Raw genomic sequence first — 14,599 nt, 5'->3', positions numbered from 1 at the left:
TTATGACATTCTTAATCCACAGCCTTGGATCCAAGGCTATGCTTAAGCTTTGTCCACTGTCCGAGCTGAACAACCTTGTTACACACAACATCCGCCATTTACACATTAAAAACAGGTAATAATGACACCATAAGAAACCAGAACATTACCGGTGGGGAAATATTTTTTTGTTCTTGCTGTCAATATGCCTTTAAAGCTCCGCAAGTTTTTGTCCTAGAGTCATAAAAAGAACACCCCCATGTGGTAGGGTGGTGTTGTTACACCTACACTCCCTGCTTTTACATTCACATTCAATCAGCCCAACTATCGTCAGCCTAGTCACTGATAACCTCCACTTAGATGGAGATAAAAGGACCAGACGTTGTGTGCGTGCATTACGGTGTCTGTAACCACACCCCTTCTCCTGTTGAGGTGCTTTCCTGATTTGCCGGGTAGGTGTTTGTTTGCTGGCGAGTGGTACAACTTTTACCCATTACTTTTGGGCTTACCTTTTCGTGTTTGTTTTGTAGCCCTGTATTCCTAGCCTTCCCTCTGACGCTCGCCTTCGGTATGTCCTTGTCCCTGCATGTTCAGGTATGCCTTTCCTATTTTCATTAACGCTGGAGGAGTAGCCTCTTTTCACACTGGCTCTAATTAGCGCATCTGTTTATTAGTGAGGAACCGTACTTCGCCGCTGACCTTGTCGTTCCTGTGATAACCGTCTGATAACTGTCTGATAACTGCCTGATCACAAAGGTGCTGCTGTTTTGTTTAAGCCTGACAATGCGTGTGTGATTCAGCATGCTCGTGACTCTGCCAAACTGTTGTTGTGCATGCTGGTCTGACATATATCTGAGCTGGGTTTTCGTTTTCTTTGTTATGTTCTTTTTGTCTGAGCATTGTACCATCTTGTCCACTCCAATGGAGTAATGCTTCTGTCTAGTGTGTTTTCTGTCTGCATGTGACTGGGCATAAAGCTGGTGGCGCTGTAGCTGTCCTGGTGCATGCTTGTTGTTTGTTCTGGTCTGTAGTTAGCCTCGATACATGATTGCTATTACTGTCTGAGTGTTTCATGCTTAGGATGGACTGTTGATATCCCCTGGTGCAATAATTGTTTTCATTTTATTTGTTAAGCAGTTGCTAGGTGCTTCCAGAGGGAGGCTAGGCACCTGGTGGTGGGCCCCTGTCACTGCATGCGGGTGTATCAAGCTGGTTAGTGTTGTGCTGTGTGTGCAGTGTGCTGTGGGTTGCTTGCCGTGTCATAGTTCACCTTATAACCACTTCTTTGAGTGTGTGTGCACGTGTGAGCGGTGTGGATCCAAGAGCACGCCGTCTGCTAGTCTGCCTCCCTCAGGTAAGTCCTACTTAGCACTGCCTAGACTCTAGTCTACTAGTTTCCCTGTTTTAGCCTTACTGACATAAATGATATTCAATAAATATATTTTTGTATCTTGCTAACTTGTCAGTCTCGTTGCAGGTTATTTCATGATCCACCTCTTCACTCCCACTCTCCCTTCCCTCAGTTGTTAATAAACATTCTTGAACTGGAATCCCGTCTGTCGCCTCGTGCATTTCAAACCTGTTTTTGCCTTGGTGTATAAACTGAAATTACTAGTATAATAAACAGCATACTGACAATTACTTTGAAGTATTCCCTGGGGCTTACTGGTGTAAGTTTTCCCTGGGGTGGCCTAGTCGGACTAATTTGGGGTATAACCATCTTCCCCTCTACTGCCCTCACTACAATCTGGCGTAGTCGGCAGGACTGCACTGTACAGGCAAGACGTGGATTCTTATTTTGTTTCTGTATTTTGCACCAGTTGATCCAGTGTTGTGGAACTGTTTATCAATTTTTGTCTATTACTCCTGTTGTAGGCCTACTAATTGTGTGGTTGAGTGTGTGAAAAACAAAACAGCAGCAGCCTTCGTGGAGCAGATAACAGGTATAGTTGATCCCCTCTCTTTTTATAGTTGAGAACGCTTCTCCTTATTTATCTGTGGCAGTGGGTTACAGTAACCATGGCTAATGAAGAAATGCAGCAGCTTAGGGATATGGTCGCGCAGCTTAACGCAGACAATGACCGTTTGCGGCAAGAACGGCCAGCACGCCAAGCAGACCCCCCCCCTGCAGGTCCTCCGGGTAATGTGCCAACTGACAGATTTGTTTTCATTCCTAGGGATCGGAAATGCCCAATCTTTAGTGGTAGGGCTGGTATAGGTTTTGACGAATGGGAGGAGGAGGTGCAAGCTTGCATGCGGGCTCGGCACCTCTCCTTAGCTGACCAAGCGTTCTTTCTTTATGACCATCTAGAAGGAGAAGCAAGGGAGGAGATCAAATATCGGCCTGCTGCTGAGAGGACCGATCCAATGAAAATTCGTACGATCTTGCGTGAGTTGTATGGTTGCACTCAGTCACATGTGTCCTTACAGGAGGCCTTCTATTCAAGGAAGCAACAGGATGGAGAGAGCTTACTCGAATTCTCACTTGCTTTGATGAGTTTGATGGGGAAGATAAAGCAGGCGTCATCCCAGGCTATCCCAAATGCCGAGGTAATGCTACGTGACCAGTTCATTGAGTATGTGATTGATGGGGGGCTCCGTAGAGACTTGAAACAGTTTGTCCGTCGCCAGCCCACAGCCACTTTACTTGATGTTCGGGGGGAGGCTATGAGATGGGAACGGGAGGGGATGCCAATAGTTATGAGGAACAGGAGTCAGTCTGTCCCTTCTGTCTACGGTATACAGTATGGGGTGCGAGGTAACACGCACCCAGCACCAAGTAGCCCGGTCCCCAACCCTGAATTGGTAGAATTAAAAGAGATTTTAAAACGCCAGCAGGCACAACTTGACCTGCTCACTCGTAATGTCGGCCTCCTCCAGGCCTCTAGGCCCCAGAACAGAGTCTTTTCTGGTCCAGTCATTTGCAGGAGGTGTCAGGAGCCAGGTCACTCTGCCCGAGATTGTGAAAGCCAAAGGGTCCCGCCACGTCCTAGGGCGGCTACCTTTTCTAATCCATCCCAGTCTTTCCAACGGGCCACCCAGTCCAGTCAGGTGCAGGAAAACTAGCGCCCACCGACCTGTTGAGCCGCAGATCGGGTGGGGTTTTTAGTGGTTCTGGAGTTAAGAGGGGGGATGTAGGGGCTGTGCCTCAGCTGATGTCATCATGTCCCCATGTGAGTGTTAGCATGGGGGGTGTGGAGGTGCCTTGTCTGTTAGACACCGGATCCATGGTATCTACCATCACAGAGACTTTCTTCAAAAGTAATTTTGAGCCATGGGGTCAGGACCGTCTCAGGCTGTGTCATTGGCTGCAGCTTCGTGCAGCAAATGGCCTGGCCATTCCATATCTCGGCTACTTGGAGCTAGACGTGAAGCTCTGTGACAAGGACATACCAGGGTGCGGGGTGTTAGTAGTCAAAGACCCCACAGGGGGTTCTCCATCTCATGTTCCTGGTATCTTAGGGATGAACATTATCAGTAAATGTTACAACGAGTTGTTCTGCCAACACGGCCCCTCCTTGTTTAAATCCCCTACTGTAGGGCAGGCCCCTGGCCCAGTACTTGAAGCCTTGCAGCAATGCCACCATGCCAATTTAACGTCTGAGGTCCCGGATAGAATTGTCCGAGTACGTGGAGGGAGGGCTCACCGTGTCCCTGGGGGAGCACTTAAGTTCATAGCCACCACTTGTTCCAGCACAATGTTAGGGGCATCTGCCCTGTTTGAGCCTCCATCCTCTGGGTTGCCAGGTGGTCTTCTGGCATCTCCAGCAATAGTCCAGGTAACTAGGGGTACAGCTTATATCCCTGTGGTTAACGTGGGTACGAACGATGTTTTACTGTATCCCCACTGCATTCTTGGTAGCTTGGCAGAAGTCTACATCACTAGCTTGCCTCCAGGAGTAGCTGAAGTAAGGGCAGCATATGCATCTGTGTCCGAGCCGATAGCCTCTGACTCTGTTCAAGCCAAGATAGAAGCCCTTGACTTATCCGCCCTATCAGATCAAGATCAGGAACAGGTCAGGTCAGTGCTGCTGCAGTACAGCTCAGTTTTTGCCACGCATGATGGGGATCTGGGTTGTACTCGCCTTATAGCTCACGAGATTCCCCTAGTTGACAATACCCTTGTCCGGCAGCGTTATCGCCGGCTCCCACCTTCTGAGTATGAGGTAGTCAAGTCGCACATCCAACAGCTACTTGAGACGCAGATAATACGGGAGAGTTGCAGCCCTTATGCGTCCCCTATCGTCCTGGTTAAGAAAAAAGATGGGAGTCCCCGCTTGTGCGTAGACTACCGCCAGTTGAACAGCAAAACCCGTAAGGATGCGTTCCCACTGCCCCGCATCGAGGAGACCTTGGACTCTCTTTCTGGGGCCTGCTGGTTTTCTACGCTCGATCTTGCTAGTGGGTACCATCAAGTGCCCGTTGCTGAGTCTGATAAGGCTAAGACGGCTTTCTGTACTCCATTCGGACTTTTCGAGTGGAACAGAATGCCCTTTGGACTTTGTAACGCCCCTAGCACGTTTCAAAGGCTTATGCAGCGAATTTTCGGAGACCAGCAGTGTCAGTCATTATTGCTTTATCTGGATGATGTGGTTGTCTTTTCCACTTCAGTCTCACAGCATTTGCAGCGGTTAGAGGTGGTACTTGGCCGCCTGCAACAGGAGGGCTTAAAAGCTAAACTGGAGAAGTGTGCTTTCTTTCAGACAGAAGTCAGCTATTTGGGTCATGTGATCTCCAGCCAGGGTGTCTCTACAGATCCAAAGAAGGTGGATGTAGTGGCAAACTGGCGGCGGCCAGCCCATGCTTCAGAGCTTCGTTCCTTCCTGGGTTTTGCCAGCTACTATCGCCGCTTTGTGGAGGGGTTCGCTAAGTTGGCGGCTCCACTGCACAAGTTGGTGGCAGAGCTGGTAGGAACCAAGTCCCGGAGGGCATCTGGCAAGAGTTTAACGGCAGCGTGGACCAAAGAATGTGAGGAGAGCTTTGAAGGCCTGAAGCGCAAGTTTGTGGAGGCACCTGTGCTGGCCTACGCCAACTTCTCCCTCCCATTCATCCTAGAGGTCGACGCAAGCCATAGCGGCCTGGGAGCAGTTCTTTCTCAGGAAGAAGGTGGTCGAGTTCGTCCCATTGCATATGCCAGCCGTGGTCTGAGGCCCACTGAACGCAATATGTCTAACTATAGCTCCATGAAGCTAGAGTTCCTTGCGCTCAAGTGGGCCATGACTGAAAAGTTTCGCGAGTACCTACTTGGCCAGAAGTGTGTTGTCTTCACGGACAACAACCCACTTAGTCATCTGCGTACAGCCAAGTTAGGTGCCACGGAACAGCGATGGGCGGCTCAGCTTGCTGTTTTCAACTACGACCTGAAGTACAGGTCTGGCAAGAGTAACCGCAATGCTGATTCCTTGTCACGGCAGTATCTGGACCCAGGCCCTTCATCATCTGAGGCCCCTGGGAGCGCATTTCCCACATCCCTGCAGCAAGCTGTGGTTGATCAGAGCTCCACTCAGGTGACTCAATCATCTATTTCTGTATTCCCTCATCATTCACCCTCTGAGTTGCAGGCTATGCAGAAAGCAGATCCAGACATTCAGGACTTGTTGGTGTGTTGGGAGAGGAAGGAACGCCCGACTGCCACAGAGCGACACAAATTGTCTCCTAATGCCTTAGTGCTGTTGAGGCAATGGGATCGGCTGGTGGATAGGGATGGAGTCCTGTACCGTCGGATTCTCCGCCCAGACGGTGGCGAGGAAATCCTCCAGCTAGTCCTGCCATGGTCATGGTCATGGTCATCAGGGCATCGAGCGGACCAGTCGATTAGTGCAGCAGAGGTGTTACTGGCCTGGAATGTTTGCAGAGGTAAAGCGCTGGTGCCAAGAGTGCGAACGTTGCCAGGTCAGTAAAGACACCCAGCCAGTAGCGCACAGCTTTATGGGACACCTCCTAGCGTCCCGTCCCAATGAGATTCTGGCCATAGACTTTACAGTACTGGAGCCTACCCATAACGGGGTCGAAAATGTCTTGGTAATGACCGATGTGTTTAGCAAATACTCCCTTGCCATCCCTACCAGAGACCAGCGTGCCCAGACCGTGGCCCAAGTGCTGGTTATGGAATGGTTCTACAAGTTTGGGGTTCCCAGTCGTGTCCATTCAGACCAGGGCCGCAGTTTTGAAAGTGCCCTCATACACCAACTCTGCGTCCTATATGACGTGGCCAAGTCCCGGACTACCCCCTATCACCCGGCTGGAAATGGCCAATGCGAGCGCTTTAATCGGACACTGCACAATCTCCTGCGTGTGCTCCCCACCTCAAGGAAGAGGGATTGGATCTCTTGCCTCCCCCAGGTAGTGTTCTGCTACAACTCCACACCACACCAGTCCACGGGTGAGTCGCCCTATTTTCTTCTGTTTGGCCAAGATCCAAAGCTGCCAGTGGACTTTTTGTTAGGAGGGGTAGCGGAGCCAATGGCAGGCACCGTGAGCGATTGGGTGGTGGAACACCAGACCAGACTTCACCTTGCCCGGGAGGGGGCCAGAGAACGGCTGGCCACTGCTGCGGAACAGCGGGAAAAATACCATGCCCATCGGGTGAAGGATGTGTCATTGCAGGAGGGGCAGTTGGTGTACGTCCGCAATCATGGAGTCCGGGGCCGACACAAGATTCAAGATCTGTGGAAATCACAGCTCCACCAAGTGGTGAAGGTCCCTAAGCTGGGAGGGGTGGTGTACACAATTGCGCCAGTGGACGACATGGAAAAGGTGAAGCATGTCCATCGCACGATGTTGAAGCCACATGTAGGTGCCAAGCCTCCCTGCCAGCCAGCTCCCGTCCTACCAATTGTGGCCCCATCAGAAGAGGGACCCGATGACGATCCAGGTATCCTGATGCTCCATATACCTGACCCCCCTCCACAGCCCGAACCTACAGTTTCAGTTGCCCCGGCTGCAATGCCATTACCAGTGGCCGCTCGTCTTCCGTGCCCATCCCTGCTATCTGGCCCTTCCGGTTCACAACCCCAACCTGAAGAGGGACAGGAATTGCCACCTGTTGAAGATGTACCCATCAGCCCACCAGACAGCAATGCAACAGAAGTGCGAAGGACTGCCCGGACCACAGCGGGTCAGCATTCCAACTTGCATCACCTCCCAAGACCTGCACTGGGGGTTGCATTAGGGGCTGTCGACTCTCCCACGTCTGTGCCATAAGTCCTGTGTTAAAGATCCCCGTACCCTTTAGTTAGCCCATCGTCGGGACGACGATGCAAGACCCCTGGGTAGATTGTGGTAGGGTGGTGTTGTTACACCTACACTCCCTGCTTTTACATTCACATTCAATCAGCCCAACTATCGTCAGCCTAGTCACTGATAACCTCCACTTAGATGGAGATAAAAGGACCAGACGTTGTGTGCGTGCATTACGGTGTCTGTAACCACACCCCTTCTCCTGTTGAGGTGCTTTCCTGATTTGCCGGGTAGGTGTTTGTTTGCTGGCGAGTGGTACAACTTTTACCCATTACTTTTGGGCTTACCTTTTCGTGTTTGTTTTGTAGCCCTGTATTCCTAGCCTTCCCTCTGACGCTCGCCTTCGGTATGTCCTTGTCCCTGCATGTTCAGGTATGCCTTTCCTATTTTCATTAACGCTGGAGGAGTAGCCTCTTTTCACACTGGCTCTAATTAGCGCATCTGTTTATTAGTGAGGAACCGTACTTCGCCGCTGACCTCGTCGTTCCTGTGATAACCGTCTGATAACTGTCTGATAACTGCCTGATCACAAAGGTGCTGCTGTTTTGTTTAAGCCTGACAATGCGTGTGTGATTCAGCATGCTCGTGACTCTGCCAAACTGTTGTTGTGCATGCTGGTCTGACATATATCTGAGCTGGGTTTTCGTTTTCTTTGTTATGTTCTTTTTGTCTGAGCATTGTACCATCTTGTCCACTCCAATGGAGTAATGCTTCTGTCTAGTGTGTTTTCTGTCTGCATGTGACTGGGCATAAGGCTGGTGGCGCTGTAGCTGTCCTGGTGCATGCTTGTTGTTTGTTCTGGTCTGTAGTTAGCCTCGATACATGATTGCTATTACTGTCTGAGTGTTTCATGCTTAGGATGGACTGTTGATATCCCCTGGTGCAATAATTGTTTTCATTTTATTTGTTAAGCAGTTGCTAGGTGCTTCCAGAGGGAGGCTAGGCACCTGGTGGTGGGCCCCTGTCACTGCATGCGGGTGTATCAAGCTGGTTAGTGTGCTGTGGGTGTGCCGTGATTGTGCTGTGTGTGCAGTGTGCTGTGGGTTGCTTGCCGTGTCATAGTTCACCTTATAACCACTTCTTTGAGTGTGTGTGCACGTGTGAGCGGTGTGGATCCAAGAGCACGCCGTCTGCTAGTCTGCCTCCCTCAGGTAAGTCCTACTTAGCACTGCCTAGACTCTAGTCTACTAGTTTCCCTGTTTTAGCCTTACTGACATAAATGATATTCAATAAATATATTTTTGTATCTTGCTAACTTGTCAGTCTCGTTGCAGGTTATTTCATGATCCACCTCTTCACTCCCACTCTCCCTTCCCTCAGTTGTTAATAAACATTCTTGAACTGGAATCCCGTCTGTCGCCTCGTGCATTTCGAACCTGTTTTTGCCTTGGTGTATAAACTGAAATTACTAGTATAATAAACAGCATACTGACAATTACTTTGAAGTATTCCCTGGGGCTTACTGGTGTAAGTTTTCCCTGGGGTGGCGTAGTCGGACTAATTTGGGGTATAACCATCTTCCCCTCTACTGCCCTCACTACACCCAGAAACCTCTTTACAAAACACCTAGCAAACAAAAAAGCATACTCTAATTATTATTAAGTTACTGGCTAGCTAGTTTTATCTGCAGGGACGAATGAACCCGTTGCCATACCTACTTCACTCAATGTAACAAATTCCCTCTAACCACTGTTTGTTGTTCTTCCCCTCCTATCTCCTGTGCTTTTGTTTTGAATAGTATGACCGATAGTCTCACGGATGTTGCTGCCCTGTCGCTGCCGTGCGAGCTAATGTTACGGGGATCCCGCAGAGGGTGTCTGGACACTCCTGCTCCTAGTCTCCTGCATGACATTTTAAGGGGGTTCTCATGGAATTGTCATTGCTGTGGACTAACATAATCAGCTGTTGGGACAGCCAGGCACACCCGTGGCTTCACCAGTTTTGGGGGGTGATTCCGTCAGCCTTCCTGGTTTTCTGTTATGTTAAAAAAAAATAGGATTACAGATATCACCTGCACCTCCAGACCCAAGGAGTGACATTTCTATCACACTGATTTTGTTATGGAATGAGAGTTTGGAGAGAGAGAGAGAGAGAGAGAGAGATAGAGACAAGGAGAGAGAATAAGAGGGAGAGAGGGAGAGAAGGAGAGGGAGAGAAGGAGAGAAGGAGGGGGAGAGAGGGAGAGAAGGAGAGGGAGGACACATGTCACATATCCTAAGAGGCAGTTCCTATCAGTGCTTATTACCTGACAGCGTCCCCCCCCCAAACCCCCCTTTGGATTGGGGTCTAAACGAACAGATGAGAAATTGAAAGCAACGCTTGAGTTCTCAGCTGGGAAAGAAATTGAGACCGCTGCCTCACACCTGTTCCAGCTCTTCCTTTAGCCCTTACCATGGCGCTCCGTGCGTGTAAAGGGAATGCACAGAGTTCAGGATTGTTGTTTCAAACAACACTAACATTACTTGTAACTGGTTGATGGAAAATTGTTCAAGCTGGTTGTACAGGAGATCAATGTTTGTGAGTGAATAGTTATGACAATTTACTGATGATTCAGAAGAACCTATTGTTCAATTATTAACACCAGGAAGGCCTGGAGATATTGACACCTAGCTTTTGAGGTCTACTGTTTGCAGGATACATCAAAGCTTCCTGCAGAAGTTTTCAAAAGAAGCTGCAAACTGACCCTGCTCTTTGGTTTTGCCAGTGTGCTGTACATGGAGATAAATGCAGAGAGCTTACCTACACCTACACAATATACCAATTAAGTCATGAAACGATGCTGGGCATCCAATTACATAACGAGCCCTTAGGTACAGTGTTCCTTAGTAATTAATAGCCTTATTAGAGGTATTAGGGAGTCTGAAATGATCTCAGCTCTCATGACAGTTACTGAGAATGGTAATGATTTGGCATTGAAATATCATTAGGTCTACGGATCTCTAACAGACCTCTCGATGAATAGTGATGGAATAGGGTATATATTTTGAGATGGTTTTGACACGACAATAGCAATCTCCTGGTAGAAGGTTCAGGTTTAGAGTTAGTGTATATAGTAACCCAGGATAACATAGAGAACAAACAGTGTGGACAAACAGTATGTATTGTGGCTAACAAAAACCTTTGCACAAGAAGAGAACATCTGCAGTCGCAAGGGCAGGGTTAACATAGAGGCAAGATTTTCTGCTCTCTCTCTCTATCTCTCCCTTTTTCTTTTTCTCCCTCTCCCTCTCTGTCTCTATCCATGACAGTTTCTGGACCCAGCCCACCTTGGTCAGGAGAGTTTGAAAGTTGACAGATCCTTCTTCCTCTCTCTCTCTCTCTCTCTCTCTCTCTCTGTCTCCCTGTGTAAGCCCCACCTGACTGGCTCTTGTTAGGGGGTTGACAGCATGTTTTCCTTCTCTGTGTGCTTCTCTCTCTCTGACAGCCTCCAAGCCCAGGGCCAAACAAATACAGAATCCAAAGATGCACAATATATATATCAAGATCCCCTCGATCTATCTTCTCTCTCCGTCTCTCCCGCCCACACACACAATATCAATGTCCATCCCATAGAACCCCAACAACCTGACGGCTGCTGGTCACTAGGCAGAATGTCAACACACAGGTTGTGTGGTTATGAAGAAATTCTGTACCAGAAGGGATACGATTCTGTAAATAACAGATATATGGGCCTGGACCAAGATTCACGAAAAAGAAAATGAATTACATTTGGACACACTGACGATGAAGAAATGTGTTTTTGTGTTAAGTGACAGTGTAATGTATAATGTTTAGATGGTAAACAACATTAGCATGTTACTTGTGCTGTACAGTATGAGATTAATACAGTCAAGTCATAAATATGTCATGTTAAATCCCTCACATTGACATCCGTTTATATGGGACATTGTCTCCAGTTAAATACTCAAATAATGCTGTTATGTCACCATTATTGATAATTGTCTTGCAAGTCAACATAAAGTGTAATGCTATGACAGCCTATTAACAATTATATATATATATATATATATATATTTGTGTGCTGGGTTCAAGAACGATGGCCCTAAGGTTTCATGCAAGTATATTGAAACATTAAAGGCATTCATTTTGATTCAATTAAATTACAATTCAAGTACTTCTCATGTTACATAACATAACACATAACATGTAATAAAATGTCATAACAGGTGGTAAAACTGCGTGGGCCAGTTTTGTAAAGATTACCTCATAGAACAGCAAGCAGTGCTGACTTGTCCAGGTGAAATACTCTGAAGAAGCCAGTGATCCATCCTTTGAGACCAGAGAGAGGGACAGGAAAAGGGAAAAAAAGCTTCAGCTGACCTCAGTTCAGTTTGTGTTTGATTTGATTAATGTATCTGTGTTTTTATGTACAAGCTGACCTGACCTTAGAATGTAATCCAGATACTAAAGGCCCTCTGTGAAAGATAATTTAATTAATCAATTGGTTCCATTCAGCTGAAACCCACATGCATCAGGCAATAACCCTCACAGTCATCTTTGTATTCATCAGCATGAACTTTGTCTTTGCCAGTTGGGGAATTCAGTTAAGATGTTGCTGTGATATTTGTGCCACTTTAGTTTCCACTGGAAATATGAAAATTGAAAAATAGTTCTAGAAGCAATAACACACATACACACACACACATAGACTCTCCAAACACGGAGAGCAGGGTCACATGGGGTGACCGGAGACGTAGCATTGGACGTGGCTCGGCACGACCAAGTCTCTTGTTATTTCATAAGGTCAACGCAATTATGTGGCGACCTGCAGCTAATTACTGGAGGCATTAAAATACTGAGGAGGGAGACTGCTCTGACAGCCCCGGTGTGGAGCACTGTCAGCTCTGGGATGTGTGGTACTGGCAGTGGCAGACAGGTAATGATCTACTGCTTTACAGAAGCTGTTAGAGGAGAGGGGTTATGTGTGTGTGTGTGTGTGTGTGTGTGTGTGTGTGTGTGTGTGTGTGTGTGTGTGTGTGTGTGTGTGTGTGTGTGTGTGTGTGTGTGTGTGTGTGTGTGTGTGTGTGCTCCATATTTAGTAACATAATGTCATGCCACTGTTACAAACAAAGAAGAGGAACAAAAGACATCTCCACTTCGGAATTACTGAGGGAGTAGACACACTTGCGATTGTAAAAGAATAGAACAGAAGAGAAAAGAAATGTCTTTTGGCAAGGATTTGATTCGCTCCCTCCCTCAGCCTGTCTCCACTTTCCCCAGAGTGATGGGGGGAGCTCAGCTCAGCCAGGGAAAAAAGTATTTAGTAGCCTACTGAACATTCATTTGGAGTTTAAGACTAAGACTCTCGTCGTACCTTAACTTCTATTTAAGGTGCAGTGCCGACGTCTTAGGGGATCTGCAATTACTCAGGGACAGACAGATAATGCAGTACAGCTCTTGGGCTTAAATGAGGATGGAGATGTTTGCACGGTTAACTGAGTTTGAAATTTCCAGACCAATCCTATGCTTCATGACAACAGGGACGAGTACCTATGTTAACTTAAAATGGTGAATGGTATATTTTTGTGGGAAAAACAATCTTCCATAATTTCAGTAAGTCATCTCCCGACGTGTAGTCTTGATACCAAGCACAAAAGTCACAAATGATCCCACAAGAACAATACAACCGTTTGAAAGGAATAAGGAGGCTTAAAGCATGAGTCAACATACTATTTTATTTGCCACAAGTTGCATTAAGATGCTGAGAAAGAAGACTTCATGTTGTCTATTCTGTGCCTTTCAGAGAAGCAGACGCATACTTTACAAGCCCCCTTTCTCCCCCTCCCCCCCGTCACTGCACAGAGGGAACAGCTGCCGGTGAGAAATCAGTGACAGCGAGGATTTTTCGATTCCCCCGTTTGCAAATCTACACCGCAACTCGCGTAGCCTAAAGCAAGGCACTTAACCTGAATTGGTGGTGCTGAAAATATCCCTCTCCATCAATCATTGAAGGCAAAGCACCACTAATACTCTCACCAGCAAAAACGCAAGAGGGTCAGGGCTCATGAAAACATTATCGTACGTTACACAGTCAAATGATCTGCACTGTTAAATGAAGGGATGCCGCACCGTCGCCGCCAGCTCCTTTGGAGCGACAAAGAGAGCGCCTAATCAATGTTTCATTACTCCAGCTCAGCAATGACGGCAGGTCAGACACGACGCTGCCATTGCTCATTCATCTCTCGCTCTCTGTGTGTGTGGGGAGGGGGCTGTCGGGACACGGAGACCGGGTTTAGTTCTCCTCCCCCTTATCGGGGATTCCACTGCAAAGCCTAGTGAGCGAGCAGGCTGCCACCTAACACTTTCCTGGTGTTATTACTCGTACCTGAGGGTCCATGGGGCTCAACTGGCTGGGCGGGGGGTAACAGGGATCACAGGTTCACTACTCAGGGAACACACATAGTGATGTATGTCTGTTCTGTAAAATGCACCTCTGTATTGAACCGTACTGAAGTCGCTTTGGATAAAATAAATAAATGCAGGTCTTCCAGTAAACCCCCCCCCCTTTCAGAATAGTGCTCATTGGTTCTCTCACCACCCCACTGTGTGGAAGTTTATGATGGCTGCTTCAAGTCACGCCGAAGTCGTAATAACTGGATAAACCAGTGAGCAGCAAAACAGACTGAATAAAATATGGGGGCAGTAAAATAGATCACCCTTAAGTGAGAGAGATGTTTATGAGCCTGTGCTGCTACTGCCGCATCCGCGCGCTCGATGGCCCTCAGATGGATTGTGCCATGCCTCGCCGGCGCGACACGTATTTACATGCAGCGTGCTTAACGGCGAGAGGCTCCATCAGGACACGAATTACAGTGTGGGCGCAGCTTCTCATGATGGATTAGCGCACCCATGCAGCGGAAAAGAGGCATGCTTTACATGACATTTATCACACGCCAAAGCAAGCTTTTAACAGCATGTGCAAGGCCAATAGATTGTCAACATATAAAAGTCTTTATTTTCTGGTTGTTTACAAACAGAAGCGTGGACTGAGTTATCTTGTTAGATTGTTGGCTGAAGGAGACTGACTTCCCTTTTTTCGACCCTCGAAAGGTAACTCTTGGAAATGCATTGTCAAGAATTAATATCTGTCATAGCTGATGGAAAATGCCACATGCTTTTCCTGGAGATTTCGGAGAGCTTTGCAGGTGTCATCTCTAAAACAATCATATACGTATCTGTGCGTGCAGAAAAATTCAAATTTTTAACCAATGGGTACATGCCGCCATTTGTTTTTTCCAGACATCTTCATCTCCAAAATGACGACTGGAGACAGAGGCTGTGTGCTTCTCTTCAAAAGCTTCATCCACTTCAGCGCCCCCGAGGACAAGAAGAATGAAACCCTTGCTGCTGCATCAAGAAACAGAATGTGTAAATATGACAT

At 47.6% G+C, this 14,599-nt stretch overlaps 1 long non-coding RNA gene across 1 annotated transcript; it reads left to right on the top strand.

Annotated features, from left to right (window-relative positions):
- Nucleotides 1-246: 246 nt before the first annotated feature.
- On the top strand, nucleotides 247-680 carry LOC116222406. The gene is made up of 3 exons (XR_004164629.1): nucleotides 247-431; nucleotides 510-573; nucleotides 654-680. It is a non-coding gene; the product is annotated as an uncharacterized LOC116222406 (long non-coding RNA).
- Nucleotides 681-14,599: the final 13,919 nt, after the last annotated feature.

This window comes from Clupea harengus, chromosome 11, assembly GCF_900700415.2.
Source record: "Clupea harengus chromosome 11, Ch_v2.0.2, whole genome shotgun sequence".
NCBI classification, from domain to species: domain Eukaryota; kingdom Metazoa; phylum Chordata; class Actinopteri; order Clupeiformes; family Clupeidae; genus Clupea; species Clupea harengus.
The sequence above is the reverse complement of the archived record's forward strand: the minus strand, read 5'-3'. Positions and strand labels throughout refer to the sequence as shown.